The following is a 14,101-nucleotide window of genomic DNA, read 5'->3' on the forward strand; positions in this document are numbered from 1 at the left end:
ACCAGCAGAACATTCAACATCGCTCTGAATTTCCAAATAACCCTTTCAATACAAGACAGCTCTCACCCAAACCAGTCATTTTACATAGGGCTTAAAGGTTAACTACAGTTACTCTTTTCTTGGCAAGAAGTCATAAGCCACTGCTAATAACCCCCTGATTCCAGACTTCTTAGAATTGCACAGGACAAAGCAAAGCACTTAAGACAGTGCTCTCAGCAGCAGCAAAACCTGGCAGGTGACAGAGAAATCCAGCCCCTGTTCCAAAGGCCTGCAGTGCTCTCTTTTGTGATTGCCACCTTGCAAGCAGTGCACTGCTGCAGCCTTCCATTTGATTCCATAAACACATCTTTTTCCCGTTTCCAAAGCACACAGCTCCACTGACACTTGAAAGCAGAATTCTGAACTGTACCATTCTCCCTGCCTGGCCCACATGGCACCCTTCACTTCTGAGGGAACTGGGTCAGGAATCAAATCCACTTTTTTAAGAGCCAGAAACTCACGAAGAGTCCAGCAATATGAACAAGCCAATGAAACCACACTGCTGAGAGGATAAAAGGAGCCAGTGAATTCCTCCCCGGCCACACCAGTGTTCATCCACAAGGAAAGGACATCACCAAGATGAACCACTTTCAATCGTGAGAGCCATCAAAAGCCCACCTCTTGGTTCTGCCTTTGTACATAAGGCAAAGTTAAAATGCTCAAGGGCCAAAGAGACCCCATATTATCATTAATCCATTAAGAGATCTTTATTTGAGATGATGTCTTGATAAAAACTTCACTCATGTATGTAAAAAATGGGAATGTGGACAACAACATGTAGTTTTTTTGTATACGTTGAAACGCCCTCAAAGGAACTCAATTTCAGTATAAGAATAATACAGTAAGTCTGTTAAGCAATAATTTCTTCTGGGTAACTTGTGTCTGCAAATAGCTTCCATCTAATGAATTTCAAACGTCTTTAACTGAAAGCACACACTGGCTAATAAGAGGTAAAATACTGAAGCGTGCAGCTGCTACGTGTTTCATGGCTGTAAAAAACAGTCACAGATGGCACCTGCAGAGAGCAAAGCCAGGCCTGAAAGCTTGCAAGTTTCCAGCTTCCTCCACAAGCATTTGTCCTTGGGGAAGATGAGTACCCTCCATCAGTCCTTCATCCAACATCCCTGTCCTGTGCCATTGTGTTCCCCTCACAGAGTTTGTGAGGAAGTATTATTGGGATTATAATACACCATTTCTTAGTTACTAACCAAAGAAATAAACATCTTACAGCAGCTACTGCTATTATATAATCACAGATTTCTTTTCATGTGGAGCTTTAATCTCCCACTTCATTTTGTAGTCAAGAGATGCCAAACTTCCTTTTTCTTTCCTTGCAATTACCCATGAGTCAATGGAAGACAAACACGGAGCTGATTTTTGCTGGATTTACTGCACTCTGTCCAAGGAAATTTAATCAACCCTCTGCACAACAAATTCCAAGTACGCTTGGACCTCACACAGGTGCAAGTGTAAGGCAAATGTGAGAGAGAGAAAAGTTAATTTCTCTATTGCAATCCACTGCCTCCTTCCCATACAGCAGGAAGTAAAGTCACAGCATTTGTCTCTCTTGAGACTTCAACTCAAGTCAAATCAAGGAAAAACCCGGCAGAAAGTGGTCAAGGCACAACTAATTACAATCTCTAGTTGGACACATACTCATAGTTAATCAGCACCTGGGAGATACAAGGGCCAACTAAATGCCAGCTACCAGGAAATTAAATTTATGCCATTAAAGTCTTTGAAATTTATTTATTTATTTGATAGTATAAAGGTAAATAGCAAGTTTTTGCTTTTGTAGTAGACAAACTTAATTTTTGTCACTGGCAACACAACACCTGAAAGGTCACTAATAACAAGAAGAAAGCAACACTTCGCTGTCCAGTTCTACAGTTCAGCTTATGGCACAGGCTGGTGCTGTCACTATTAAATCCACCTCCTCACATCTCAAACCACTGTGGTTGCTAAATGTAAATAATAGATTTTAATGGGAACATTAAAACCAAGTTTTCTTATACAAATATGACCCCTACCAGTCAGTACTTGAATTCTCTGAAAAAGGTACATTTTTGGGGGTGAGATGCAAGGTATGGGATAGGAGACAGGGAAAAGCTACTTTTATAGATAACTGCTCAAGTCTACTAGGTCACATAAAAAAGGGAAAATAACCACAAAGAGGTTTGTCACAACAAAGAAGATAATGGGTTGGTTAAAAAAATCTGTTGTATACCAAAGTGAAAATAAACGTAATAAAGCTTAGTGGCATCCCTGCCCATGGCAGGGGGTTTGGAACATGATCATCTTTAACGTCCCTTCCAACCCAAACCAGTCTGTGATTCTATGACTACCAGACTCTCCAAGCACTGGAACAGTGGAAAGAGAGAAAAGCTTCATATCCCTAAAGCTTTTTCTTCACAAGATCTTCAAAGCAGGAAATCCTTTCTTTTTAAAATTTTGCTAACTGACTAATGAAGTCCTCACATTAGCCCCAGAGTCAGGCCAAGGAAGAAGTCAACACTTTTACTCAAAGACCTTTCCTTACAGCTGAACAACCAGTTACTTATCTACTTTTTGTTGGTTGGTTGGTTTTGGTAGGGGACCATCAAACTCATTACCTAAAATTAAGTGCTCAACATAAGCCAGAGGAAATGGGAAGATTTCTTCAGAGTTCAAAAGGAGGATTTGAGATCCTGCTGCCATTAGCAGAACAAACAGGAAAAGAATCAAGATAGAGAAAAGCAGCAATAAAGCCCATTGTGTCTGTTAGGCTGCTTTCAGACTTCTGTGGAACTGTCTCTCTCTTGATTTAGAGCACTGGCCAGCAAACCTGCCAAATTCCCTTTGAAAAGGTCCCATGCACTGTAATAACATGTGGGAGGTCCAAACTTGTGCAGTTCAAAGCCAAAAAGCAGCAAACACATGAGACCAACATGTTGTAAAGATGTACTGGTACCTTTCAGAGTCCTGCTCAGTCAAGGAAGACCTGAAGCCAAGTGGCCAAAAAACAGGCTGTCCTTTTCTGCTGATACACAACAGTAAGCCTGGTTCTTTTGATGACTTTGCCATTCTTTCATGTGTTTTTATCAAAGCTCTTCTTTCAATTACATCTAGACACAACTTTATAAATTCCCTTCCCTTCCTCCCCAAATTAGTTGTTTGCAAAACTGCAAACATTTTTTACAAGGCATTACAAATCTAATTCACGGTATCACAGAATGGCCTGGAATGGAAAGGACCTCAAAGATCATCCCATCCCAGGCCCCTGCCATGGGCAGGGACACCTGCCACTGTCCCAGGCTGCTCCAAGCCCCATCCAACCTGGCCTTGGACACTGCCAGGGATGGGGCAGCCACAGCTTCTCTGGGCAACCTGTGCCAGGGCCTCACAGGGAAGAATTTCTCCTCATATCCAATCTAAACCTGCTCTCTGTCAGTGTGAAGCCATTGCCCCTTGTCCTGTCACTCCAGGCCCTTGCCAAGAGTCTCTCTCCATCTTTCCTGTGGGCTCCCTTCAGGCACTGCAAGGCCACAGTGAGGTCACCCCAAAGCCTTCCCTTCTCCAGGCTGAACAATCCCAGTTCCCTCAGCCTTTCCTCCCAGCAGAGCTGCTCCATCCCTCTGCTCCCCTTGGTGTCCCTGCTCTGGACTGGCTCCAGCAGCTCCCTGTCCTTCCTGTGCTGGGATTTGGAGACGATTTTAGTTAACACTGACTCGGCTCCCATCCAAATTGCACCAATTCTGATATCTCACACTTTCGATTTCCAGAATTTCAATGAAAACCAAGAAACAAGTAATTAAAGCCTTAATTAGGATAGCTTCTTTCCTGGGGGCAAATGGAATCCACCTATACATGAAACTTACAAAACAGTCAATAGCAAAGTGTAAATATCATCCAAAACTAACACTCAATCAATGAAACAGCTTTTGAAACTACAAATGTAACAGACAAAAGAGGCTGAAGAGGATGTTTTAACCTTCTTTGAAAATGACAAAGACTAACAATGTTAAAAGGCTTCTGGAGGATAAGAGATGCACAGCTTGTTTCTATAAAAAGTCTAATGCCAACTCATTTAAAAATACTCCCTTGCTACTGCATCCAAACAGCAGGTGGGTACACAACAACACCAGACAGCTGAGACACAGAAACAACCAAACTGTGAGCGCAAGACTTGCATAGTGACCAAACTCCATCAGAGACCTGCAGGACAGCACTACCTCTCTGAAAATTATTGAAGGAAAACATCTATTTTTCTCCTTTATGTTTCATACCACTTAATGAAAGGCTCAGAAGATTCCAAGTGATGACACCACCTGAACAAAAAGCTCAGGTCTTGGGAGTACTCACCCCATGATAGGATAGCTGGGAGCTAAACAGGAAAATCCACACTAAGCTTTCTCTATTTACTCAAGACACATACAGACCATGAATTTGCCTGGTTCATTCATCCCTTTGCTAATTCCCACAAGGACACAAGACAATTCCACTTCCAAAGAAACCAGCACAAACCAGTAATTACCCCAAAGTGCCTCAATGATGCCCTTAAGCAGGGAAATATTTCCTTATGGAAATGCCATATAGGCACCCAAAATTCCACTGGGCAGAAATACAAATATCCCCCGAAGGTCTGCATTTGTTTTCCTTCTATTGTGTGCTTTCTTGTTGCACCACCAAGTGCAATCTGCACAGCTTACTCTTTAAATTAATGCTCTGTGAAAAAAAAAAAAAAAAAAAACAAACAACAAAAGAACACTCAGTTATTAATATTAATCCTTAAGTATTACGTTAAGAACACACCAACTCAGTTGACTTAGCATGGCTATGCATTAAAACTATCAAAAGCTTTAGGAGATGTCTACATAGTTTCTAAGATTAGCCAAATATTAAGTGAAAATCCCACTTCATGGTGAGAAAATGGGCCACTTCTCAGTACATTAACAACATCTTAATTTTCTGAGTTAAAAGCGACATTCAAACATTTTTACTAGACATTGCTGTTTATAATCACTGGACAATGTCCGAGTTCAGGCAATCTCTTCAGCTGGAAGAGACACATCTATAGCAATGAAAATTTTATTCAGCTTCATAAAAAAGTATCAACCTACAGGTCTCTTTATAACATAATATACCAGTTGCACACAATATTAAATTCAGCTGCAGTGACTGAGAATTCTCTTTGCTGACAGAAGCACAAAAAATAATTCATTTTTCACCTGATCGATTACAACTAAATAATTCTATACTGTAGAATGAAAGGTGGCTCTCTGCCACAGCACCAACCCCGTGTGTTGAGACCTCTGTATTTCCAATACCGGAGTTTAATTTAACTACTGCTAATTAGGTAGTTTCTGGAGTTCTATAAACAAAACAATGTTCTACAAACTGGTTACGAGGGCCTAATCTTGACTTTCCCCGTGGATGCTCTGTGCTAAAGAAAACACAGAGCAATGGGGTAATACTGCTGGGCAGAAGCACTTCTAACTCGTAACCAAAAAGACCTATTTTGCTCCCAAAATCAAACAGTTTTAGGTTAGTACTACTTTCCTTTGCCAAATTTCTTTCAGTAACTCTGTAGCTCCTTGTTCTTTTTGCTAGTCCAGGTCTGCGAGGCACCAAGGAAAAGAGGAAATATACAGGCCAGCTAAGCAGTTTTAAAGTAATTCTGTATGTACACAATTATCACAGGAAAGCTAGTAATTCTGGCAAAAGGACTACAAAAAGGTTGGCAAAGCATTCCATCAGATTTTTTAAACATTCACGGGAGGCATTCCAAAATAAGGGGAAAAACCAACATGAAACAAAGCAAGACTTTCACTGCTGTGCTACACAGGAATCATACGTGACTCACTCACTGCTTATCTCAGCCTCTTATCAGCATTTTCAGGAGCAAGCCTTACCGACCACAAGTAACAGCCTGCTAGAACTGATAGAAAAATCTAATAGCTGACCCACACGGACAAAAAAAATCCCAAACACAGACACACCATGAATCAAACCTCAACAAGATTTGACACAGCACGTGGAGAACGTGCTGCTTCAGGATCTCCTTGCCCCACTGTGCTGGTGGTACTTGCAGAGTGCAGAAACTCTGTTCTTTAGGCATTCACTCACCAGGAAAATGGAAGAGCCACTGATGGTCAGAGCAGGAGTTCACAGGACAAAAAAAGCATTATACAACCTGGAACAATTTTGCAACCGATGGAGAGAGGCTTTGGGAATCCAGGTGTTCAGCAAGGCAGCCCAGGAGTGCCACTGCAGGCACTGGATGCACTGATGCTCATGGTACCTTCTCCGCAGAAGGCAAGAGCAGAGTGAAACATTACATTTTTGTTTCAGGAGATGAATGAAAGTTTAATTAGCCCAGATCTTCAGAAGAGGGAGGTAAATTTTTTAAAGCCATGTCCAGCAGTGATGAGGATTAGGAGTAACAAGAGTTATCTATATTTGATGTGTAGCAGAGGAACAAAATTATCAAACTCCACAACATTAATACAACCAGACACTCTTACTGTTCATTCTTCTCAGTTACGTTTTAGAAAGGACATTCCTTTTTTTTATTACTTGAAAATAGAAATCTTATTTCTCTGCTATTTATTCCAGTCATTTTTGTCCTTGTTGCCCTTGAGATTAATTTGATGTAGAAAAGCACATACTCTGCATAGGACATAATACCCCATATGAGAACCATTACTAGATTTTATTAAAAGTGACCTGGCATCACCATGAAATTATTTCTTTGCTACACAAAATATTTTTAAGATGGAAATAAGATAGGGCAAAAGCATTGGTTCAGTCACCTCCAAAAGAACTCATTATAATAAAAAAAGAGCACATACAGGTAAGATATTTCACCAAGCTATCATATTCACAATAAAAAAACCCTACCATATAACATAAACCCCATATTCTTTATGTTTCATTCTTGGAAACACAATTAAAAAAAAAAAAAATTAAAAAGCAGTTTTTGGAGTAAAGCCTTCAAAGCCACCAAAGCCGCAGTGTTAATACCTCCATATGCTGTTAAGCAATTCTTAATAAATAAGTTTTGGAAATGCATTAAAATCAGAATCAGCATTTTCTTGACAGTTTGCCATTAACAGACAAATAATTATTTCATTTCTGCCAGTATAGCAAGCTGGTAGCAATCCAACTTAGAAGTTATTCCATTTCAAGCTTGCTTCCTACCCAACATTAAGTGAAATTGGTTTACATTACTTGACTAATGCAGTAAAGGCAAGACTCCTGTCACTTGACTGTAAGAGTGCCTCATACATTGGATATTATTGCATAACTGAAACAAAAATATAATTTAAATGTAATAATATTTAATATTGCAGCACCCTATGTCCTAGAAAAGCCCTCGCCCACAGGAGCGGCTTTGCCAGAGAAGAAGTCTGAGGTGTAGATAGAAGCCCCACTGGGAAACCTGAAGGGTAAAACACACCCCAAACCATCTTTTCTCCATGCAAGTAATTGCTTTCATTGCACCATTGAGAACTGGAAGTTCATTCACCAAAACAAAGCTGCATATTTGCAAAATAACCTCTCTCGTGCATTTTTTATTCCAGAAAGAAGCAAAAATTAGACTGAAGGGAGAGTTCAGAAAGTTCCTCGTAAGCATAAAGCAGAACAGGTGGTGCTCTAAAGTCACAGCAATAATGCACAGCTATGAAAAGCCTCACCCAAAACCAACCTGAAAACCTCAAAAACATGAGAGGAGTGCCTGAGGTACACTGAATCAAGGAATTAGAGTGATTTGAGTTGGAAGGGACCCCAAAAATCATCTTGTTCCAACCCATTCCACCAGACCAGGTTGCTCAGAGCCCCATTCAACCTGGCCTTGGACACCTCCAGGGATCCAGGGGCAGCCACAGCTTCTCTGGACAACCTGTGCCAGGGCAGGACTCCCCACGCTCACAGGGAAAGACTTCTTCCTAAAATCTGTTCACCACCATTCAGCCTATGTTAGTTGTTGTGCAAGATCCAATCTCTTATCTCCATTTGCAGCAGGAAGAAGTAACCCACATACAATCCAATTCATTGCTACAACAGATACATAGCCAAGTACAGAACCAGCATGGCTGCACCATGTGAAAGCAGATAGCAAACACCCCAAAAGGCAAGTTACAATGCAGTTACAGAAGGGAAAATCCCATTTTTATATCCCATATGAAGGAAAATAACAGACTAAGCAACAGCTTGACACCACTGTTAAGCTCTAAGAATGTTTCATGTTAAAATCAAAGTAGGACACAATATCTCAAATAGCTATTTAGACTCCAAAAGGAATTATCATTTGGAGCACAGAGGCTGATTCTGTTCAGCCAACCTCATTAATTAAATACATACTGCCTAAAATAAACGTGGAACTATGCACAGTGTACACTGTCATAAAGGGGTGCAGGGGAAATCCATCAGTTGAAGACATTTGCTCATAAACCAATCATAATTACTATTCTAAGGACTTCAGAATTGACTTCTTATGCATATTAGTTGAAAGGCCAAAAGCTAATTTTATAGCATGGTTTATGGTCTACATAAACCCTAGAAATATAAAACTTAGAGCTAAGTCACAAGGCAAAACCAGTTTTTTAACCCAAGGTATTACTGTCATCAGCAAGGGGAGCTGTTCATCTCCTCCAAGTCAAGAGTTAGAAGTCACCATCTTCTTCTGGAATCCAGTGTAACTGCAGATCTGCTGCTACCAACGTCCCCGGGGGTTTAAGACAGGCGGCTTCGTCTGCTTTTGCTCACAGCACTGTACGTGAGCCCTCACACAAAGTAACATCAGTTACAGTCAAGTACAAGCCCATACCCGTTTTATGGGTAGAATGGCCCAATGTCTGTGACCCAGAACAGCCTGAGTGCTTCCCTTTTCACTCAGCTGTGTTACAACACAAGACTATGACATGCTGGTTTTTTCCATTCTTAGACAATGATCCTGGGGAAAACATATATATCCTGAAAACTAATTAGGTTATTTTTTAATGCCATTAAAAGCCACTTGACCAGGACTGAGTGTGTGCTACATAATGGATCAGAACACTCTTTACAGTAATTCAATTACAATATAACTCCTTAAGCCTTCTAAAAATAAGGAGTATAATGTAAGGAGAGTGACTATCAGTGAGCAAAGTGTGTCCAAGAATGACGTGAATGAGAATCTCAGCTCTAAGATTCTGGGTGGGAGAAGGAGCTCCTTGCAGCAATCAACAACTGACTAATGGCACAAGAAAACAGATTTTGTTACTTATTTGTTTCTATGTGATTATTTTTATGTCTATTATCCACACAAAATACATGAAGGTGGACAAGAGTTCAGCATTTCTGTATTTCTGAAGTTGTGTACCTGCATCTTGGCTTTCTACATGCACTGAAGAGAGCCTAGATAACAAAATCCCTGGTAAACATCATCTGTTATGCTCAAACTGCATTAAACAGCATGGACAGCATCTCATTTTCAATGAGAACGACATAAGATAACTCCCACTTGTGAAAAGAATGAAACCTCACAGCATTTTGAGTCAGTCACTTCTATCACACAAGGCTTTCATGCACTAATACTCATCTCTTCCATTATTATTGATTTTTTATCTTTTTTTTCTTTACATCTGTGACCAATGTAAGTGGTGAGAAGTCAAGTAATTATAGAACTGAGCACCAGGCATGAAACAAGCAGCTGAATAATTGCCCAGCTGGGCACACAGATATCCTGTGTTGCTCCTTTAAATAACACCCATGACACAGGAAGAGAAGCTGTGCTGAAGTTTCACTCAGGTTTTCACATTTCTCCACTTAAACACAACAAAAGGATTTCTGCATGTTAAAGCACCTCCTCAAGTAACATTTTAAAGAAGATTAGAAGCTCCATTGGATTACTCGATGCTCCTGCATTTAGCTGCAGGTAGTTTGGGAATATTTTCCCTAAGTAAAGGTTTATTACCTTGCTCATGTACCTGTTTAAAACTTGTCTTTAGCTTTTAGACTTACTGATTGCTGGAATAGAGAACAGAAGCCATTGCCAAATTATCATTATGGCAACACCTTTCAAACATAAGGCAAATTTCTTAATACAAACAAATAAGATTTTTTGGCCTTACAGGTAGCAGCAGAATTATTTAATTATGCTAATTTCTGGCTGTTTCTCTCATAACCCTGTATCTGTGCTGTACGAAAAATCCATGTCTCTTCTCCCAGCTCCTGGTTTATACTGGCAAATTCCAATTGAATTCCAGCCATCACAGCAGGAAAGAGTTGCCCATATTTTAGAATGAACCTGGAACCTTCTACCTGAAGACAGGCAAGGCCATCAGGGCTGTGATGCTGCATGTTCCTCCCCTGAAACAAGCCTGCCACACTGCATCTAAAAAGGCACCTGGAATTAAAGAAATCCAAGCAGGAAGATGGATCTCCAGAAAATTCCAGCTCATGCCAGAAGAGTATGTGCCAATAAACTAATCCTCCCCTTTCACTCCTGATACTACTTACCTTTCTGACCTCATGATCTTTAGAGGAAAAAATACACTAATGATCAAACTGATACTTCTGCCAGATAAAAGACACCTAAAAATGCACAAAATTACTTCTAAGTTCTTAATTGTAAACAATGTTTCCTTAAGTGTTTGGATGACATCTCTTGCAAGATCTTGGGCACTGCTTCAGAACCACCCCATTCATTTTTCGAAATCAAAATGGCACCTTGCTGTAACTTACTTACAAAGATGAAAGCTTAATTTTTAAAATAAAAATTATTTTAAAAGTAGTCCTATTTACCCATGAAAAAGATTATCTTCTTTCAAACTGGCTTATTACTGCACAAAAGAAGTGAGAGGAGCTCTCTCCTTCAATGTTCAAACACGTCCAGGACAGCCAGTTGTGCTCACAAATATCACACCCATGGGGAAGAAGGTCACCTGCCCTGACAGCTGAATATTTTAAGACCCAGAGAAGAGAATTTGAAGTTTAATGCACCTGTTGAAAGCTGAACTGGCATCAGTGTTTCTAGTGAAGCTACATGCAGGATTGGCACCCAAACATACAGAGGTATGAGCCCACGAAGGCACTACTACACTACTTTTACACTACTACTCTACACCAAGAAAAAAGTGAAAAAATTTCAGGTTACAAGTCTCTAACATAATGCTGCTTCCCCTCACACTCAATATACTGTTATACTGTGGCATGTTTTTGCACATCAAAGACACAGAAATGCCAATCCATAAAGAACACTTGCTTTTGAACAGCGGTTGCAGTGATTATAATGCTTCCAAAGCAGCTCTAAGTGAAAGTGGAACACTGATAAAAGCACGTCTACATCATTCGAAAGAGTTTCACTTCACCAGCTAAGCTTCAAGAGCGGAAAAGTTACCTTCCCACACTTACTGACTGACCAAGGGACTGCAGGTTTCTGCTCTCAGCTCCACAACATAGTGGTACATTCTTCAGATGCTCCACAATCTCATCAATTCCATTCCACTCAGAGGCAGGAAGAGCCATCAGCTCCTTCAGGGCTTCTCCCAGAAAGTTCAGCCTCCCTCTGCTTCCCTGCCAGGCCTGGCACAGCCCTTCTGTCAGCACAAACTCCAGGCAGATCTGGCCTGGCAACTGTTTTGCTGGCAAGGGCAGCACCAGAACTCAGAAAATCTTCATGATGAGCCCCAGGGTTGTTAAAGAGTGTGGATTGATGATGTCTTTAGGGGTAAGGTTGTTGCTGCAGATGATGTGTGCACAGCAAGGGAGGACACCTGCACTACTGCAGTCAGCTAATTAAATAAACTGGGCTTGCTTCAGCACCTGCAAAACCAGCAACGAAGAAACCATCCCCACCAGAAACTATGATCTTATACATTATGCACATGACAATTCCACAATTAGATAACACGGCACAGGCTCTGAGCATTCAGATTTCTGATCTGTAAGCAGCTGAAGTTAAGCATCTCTCAGAAAATAAATGCATGAAGTAATTACAGTTATAATTTCCCAGTCTCCACAAAATATGTGATGCTAATATCCTGATATGACTCTCAGTTCTGGAAGGTTTAGTGTAAGTGAACAATTTTAGTGTCCCCAAAGCCAGCCAGAAGCTGAAGTTGACAAGTGAGAGTACTAAACTTCCAGTTTCCATGGAAATGGAATTTGGATCAGTACAAACAGGGATTTCAGAATTTAAAACCCAATGCTCTCCATCTTCCATGCTCTACTCCAACGTTCATTTTCCTGGGTAATAAGGGGTCAAGAGAGGCACAAATGCCACACACATTTGTGATCCAGTAACTCACCCTGCCTTGTGGCTCCCCATTTTCATTTAGAGGTTGCCAGCCCCTTCTAAACCAGGCACCAGAGCCATCAATTCAGCAGCAGCCAGCCAGACACATTTATAAACACGACAGTATCCCACAACTGTGCATCTGGGAGGACAGACGGGTTCCCGGTTACGTGATGCTAATACACATGAAATAAGTGCTTTACAGCCCCACGCTGAACCACCCCAGAACAGGGAAGCTGTGCCACACAGCACAATCAGTAACAAAACTCTCATTTTTGTTGCTGATATGACCCAACAGAACTGCACAGCAACAGAACTGTGGGATTTTCCAACTGCAAATCTTCAGGCAAGAACTTAATAATGTGTATTTCATCACCACTAATGCAATGCTCCTGCAGCAGTGGATGCCCAGTGCTGCAAGGGAGAATTCCAACTTGTTGATTCCAACTGCAAGGGTGCTCACTGGCAGCTAAAACAATTTGCCAATGGTTTTTATGGCTCCTGTTCCTTCTGTTTGGCAAGAGCAGAGGAAGAGTAATTTTCTGGAAGTATTTACATTGATTTTGCAGCTGATGACAACACTCCATCTGCTCTCAGACACTTCAGTGCCTCTGCCAACTTCTTCCCTAATGTGGTGCTTTCTCCAAGCTTTGCCAAGGCTTCTCTGCTTCCTGCACTTCTTCCACCATGTTTGAAGGGGACATTTCAAGTTGATATGTGAACACCTAACCCATGCCCTAACCCACACATCAGCAAACAGATTTCAAATGAACGCCCCTTCTTAAGACCATCACCTCCAGAAGTCTGAGGATGTGGCTGATGGCATCAACAGAGCTGGCAAAATCCCTGAAATAAAAATGGTCCAGGCCAATGTGAAGAAGCAGAATTTAAAAAGAACCAAAACTAACTCATTCTTTTTAGAAAGCCCAAAAGTCCCATGAAAATCAAGATTTTCCCTAGCATTTAAATATGCAACCAAGTAAAGCAATATCCTCTCTATGGCAAATATTGGCCTACCCCCAAAAAGTACAAAATTTCAGATTCTTATGCAGCAAGTGCAATTCTACCCACAAACCTTGTGGTGTAAATCAAAGAGAAGGAAGGATTCAGTTTGTACCTGTTTGCCTGACACCTTTCATAGAGTTAAACACTAAAAGAAGCAGCAAAAGCAAATAAAGATTTGGAAGCCTGATTTTTTTTTTTAAACTTTAGGGCATTTATCAAGGCAGAAGCATACACAACTTGGCTGCTGTCTCCAATTTTTATACAATGATCACACTACTTTGATGCCATGCCTTATCATTCAAGATAAAGTAGTCCTAAAGAATGTACGAGCTCATCTTACAGCATCATATAAGTGAAAAATAACCCCCCCAAAAGTCACATACAGCACTCTTTTTAAGATGAATCCACACAGAAAAATGGATTGCAAGGTCAGAGATTCCTGAAGTGACTATGACTTTCAGCAGCTCACAGAAGAATTGTAAGTATTTAAACCTCCAAGAACTGAGATAAAGAGCATCAGCCTGCTTATCTGTTTCATTTGAAAATAGGAAAGTATGTTAGTGTGAAATGGCATCCCTAAAAAACAATCCCAACAGGGTGAATGCAAGAAATAAATGCTTTAATCCCTTTTGTATCAGTACATATTTATTAGGCCCTGTGCAGAGATAACCAAGATCTGTGGTGTGCAGGTTAGATTCCATACCTAGAGGTTTCTTCTAGCACAACACCTGTTTCAAATTATCTATCCTATTTGCTGATAACCAGAGAAAGGATTATTGTGTTTACAGGCAAATGCTT

General features: G+C 40.7%; 1 protein-coding gene across 2 annotated transcripts in view; it reads right to left on the minus strand.

Annotated features, from left to right (window-relative positions):
- Positions 1-14,101, minus strand: part of RASSF8 (Ras association domain family member 8) — a 73,316-nt gene that overhangs the window by 43,450 nt on the left and 15,765 nt on the right. The window contains exons 1-2 of one of the 2 annotated variants that reach the window (XM_032107624.1): positions 7,939-7,949; positions 5,945-5,950 (exon numbers count right to left, since the gene is read on the minus strand). The exons of the other annotated variant lie outside the window; for it this stretch is intronic. The gene's annotated coding sequence lies outside the window, so the exon portion shown is untranslated. Of the gene's footprint in view, positions 1-5,944; positions 5,951-7,938; positions 7,950-14,101 lie in introns of those variants that run through there. 2 annotated transcript variants of the gene reach the window in all.

This window comes from Corvus moneduloides, chromosome 4, assembly GCF_009650955.1.
Source record: "Corvus moneduloides isolate bCorMon1 chromosome 4, bCorMon1.pri, whole genome shotgun sequence".
NCBI classification, from domain to species: domain Eukaryota; kingdom Metazoa; phylum Chordata; class Aves; order Passeriformes; family Corvidae; genus Corvus; species Corvus moneduloides.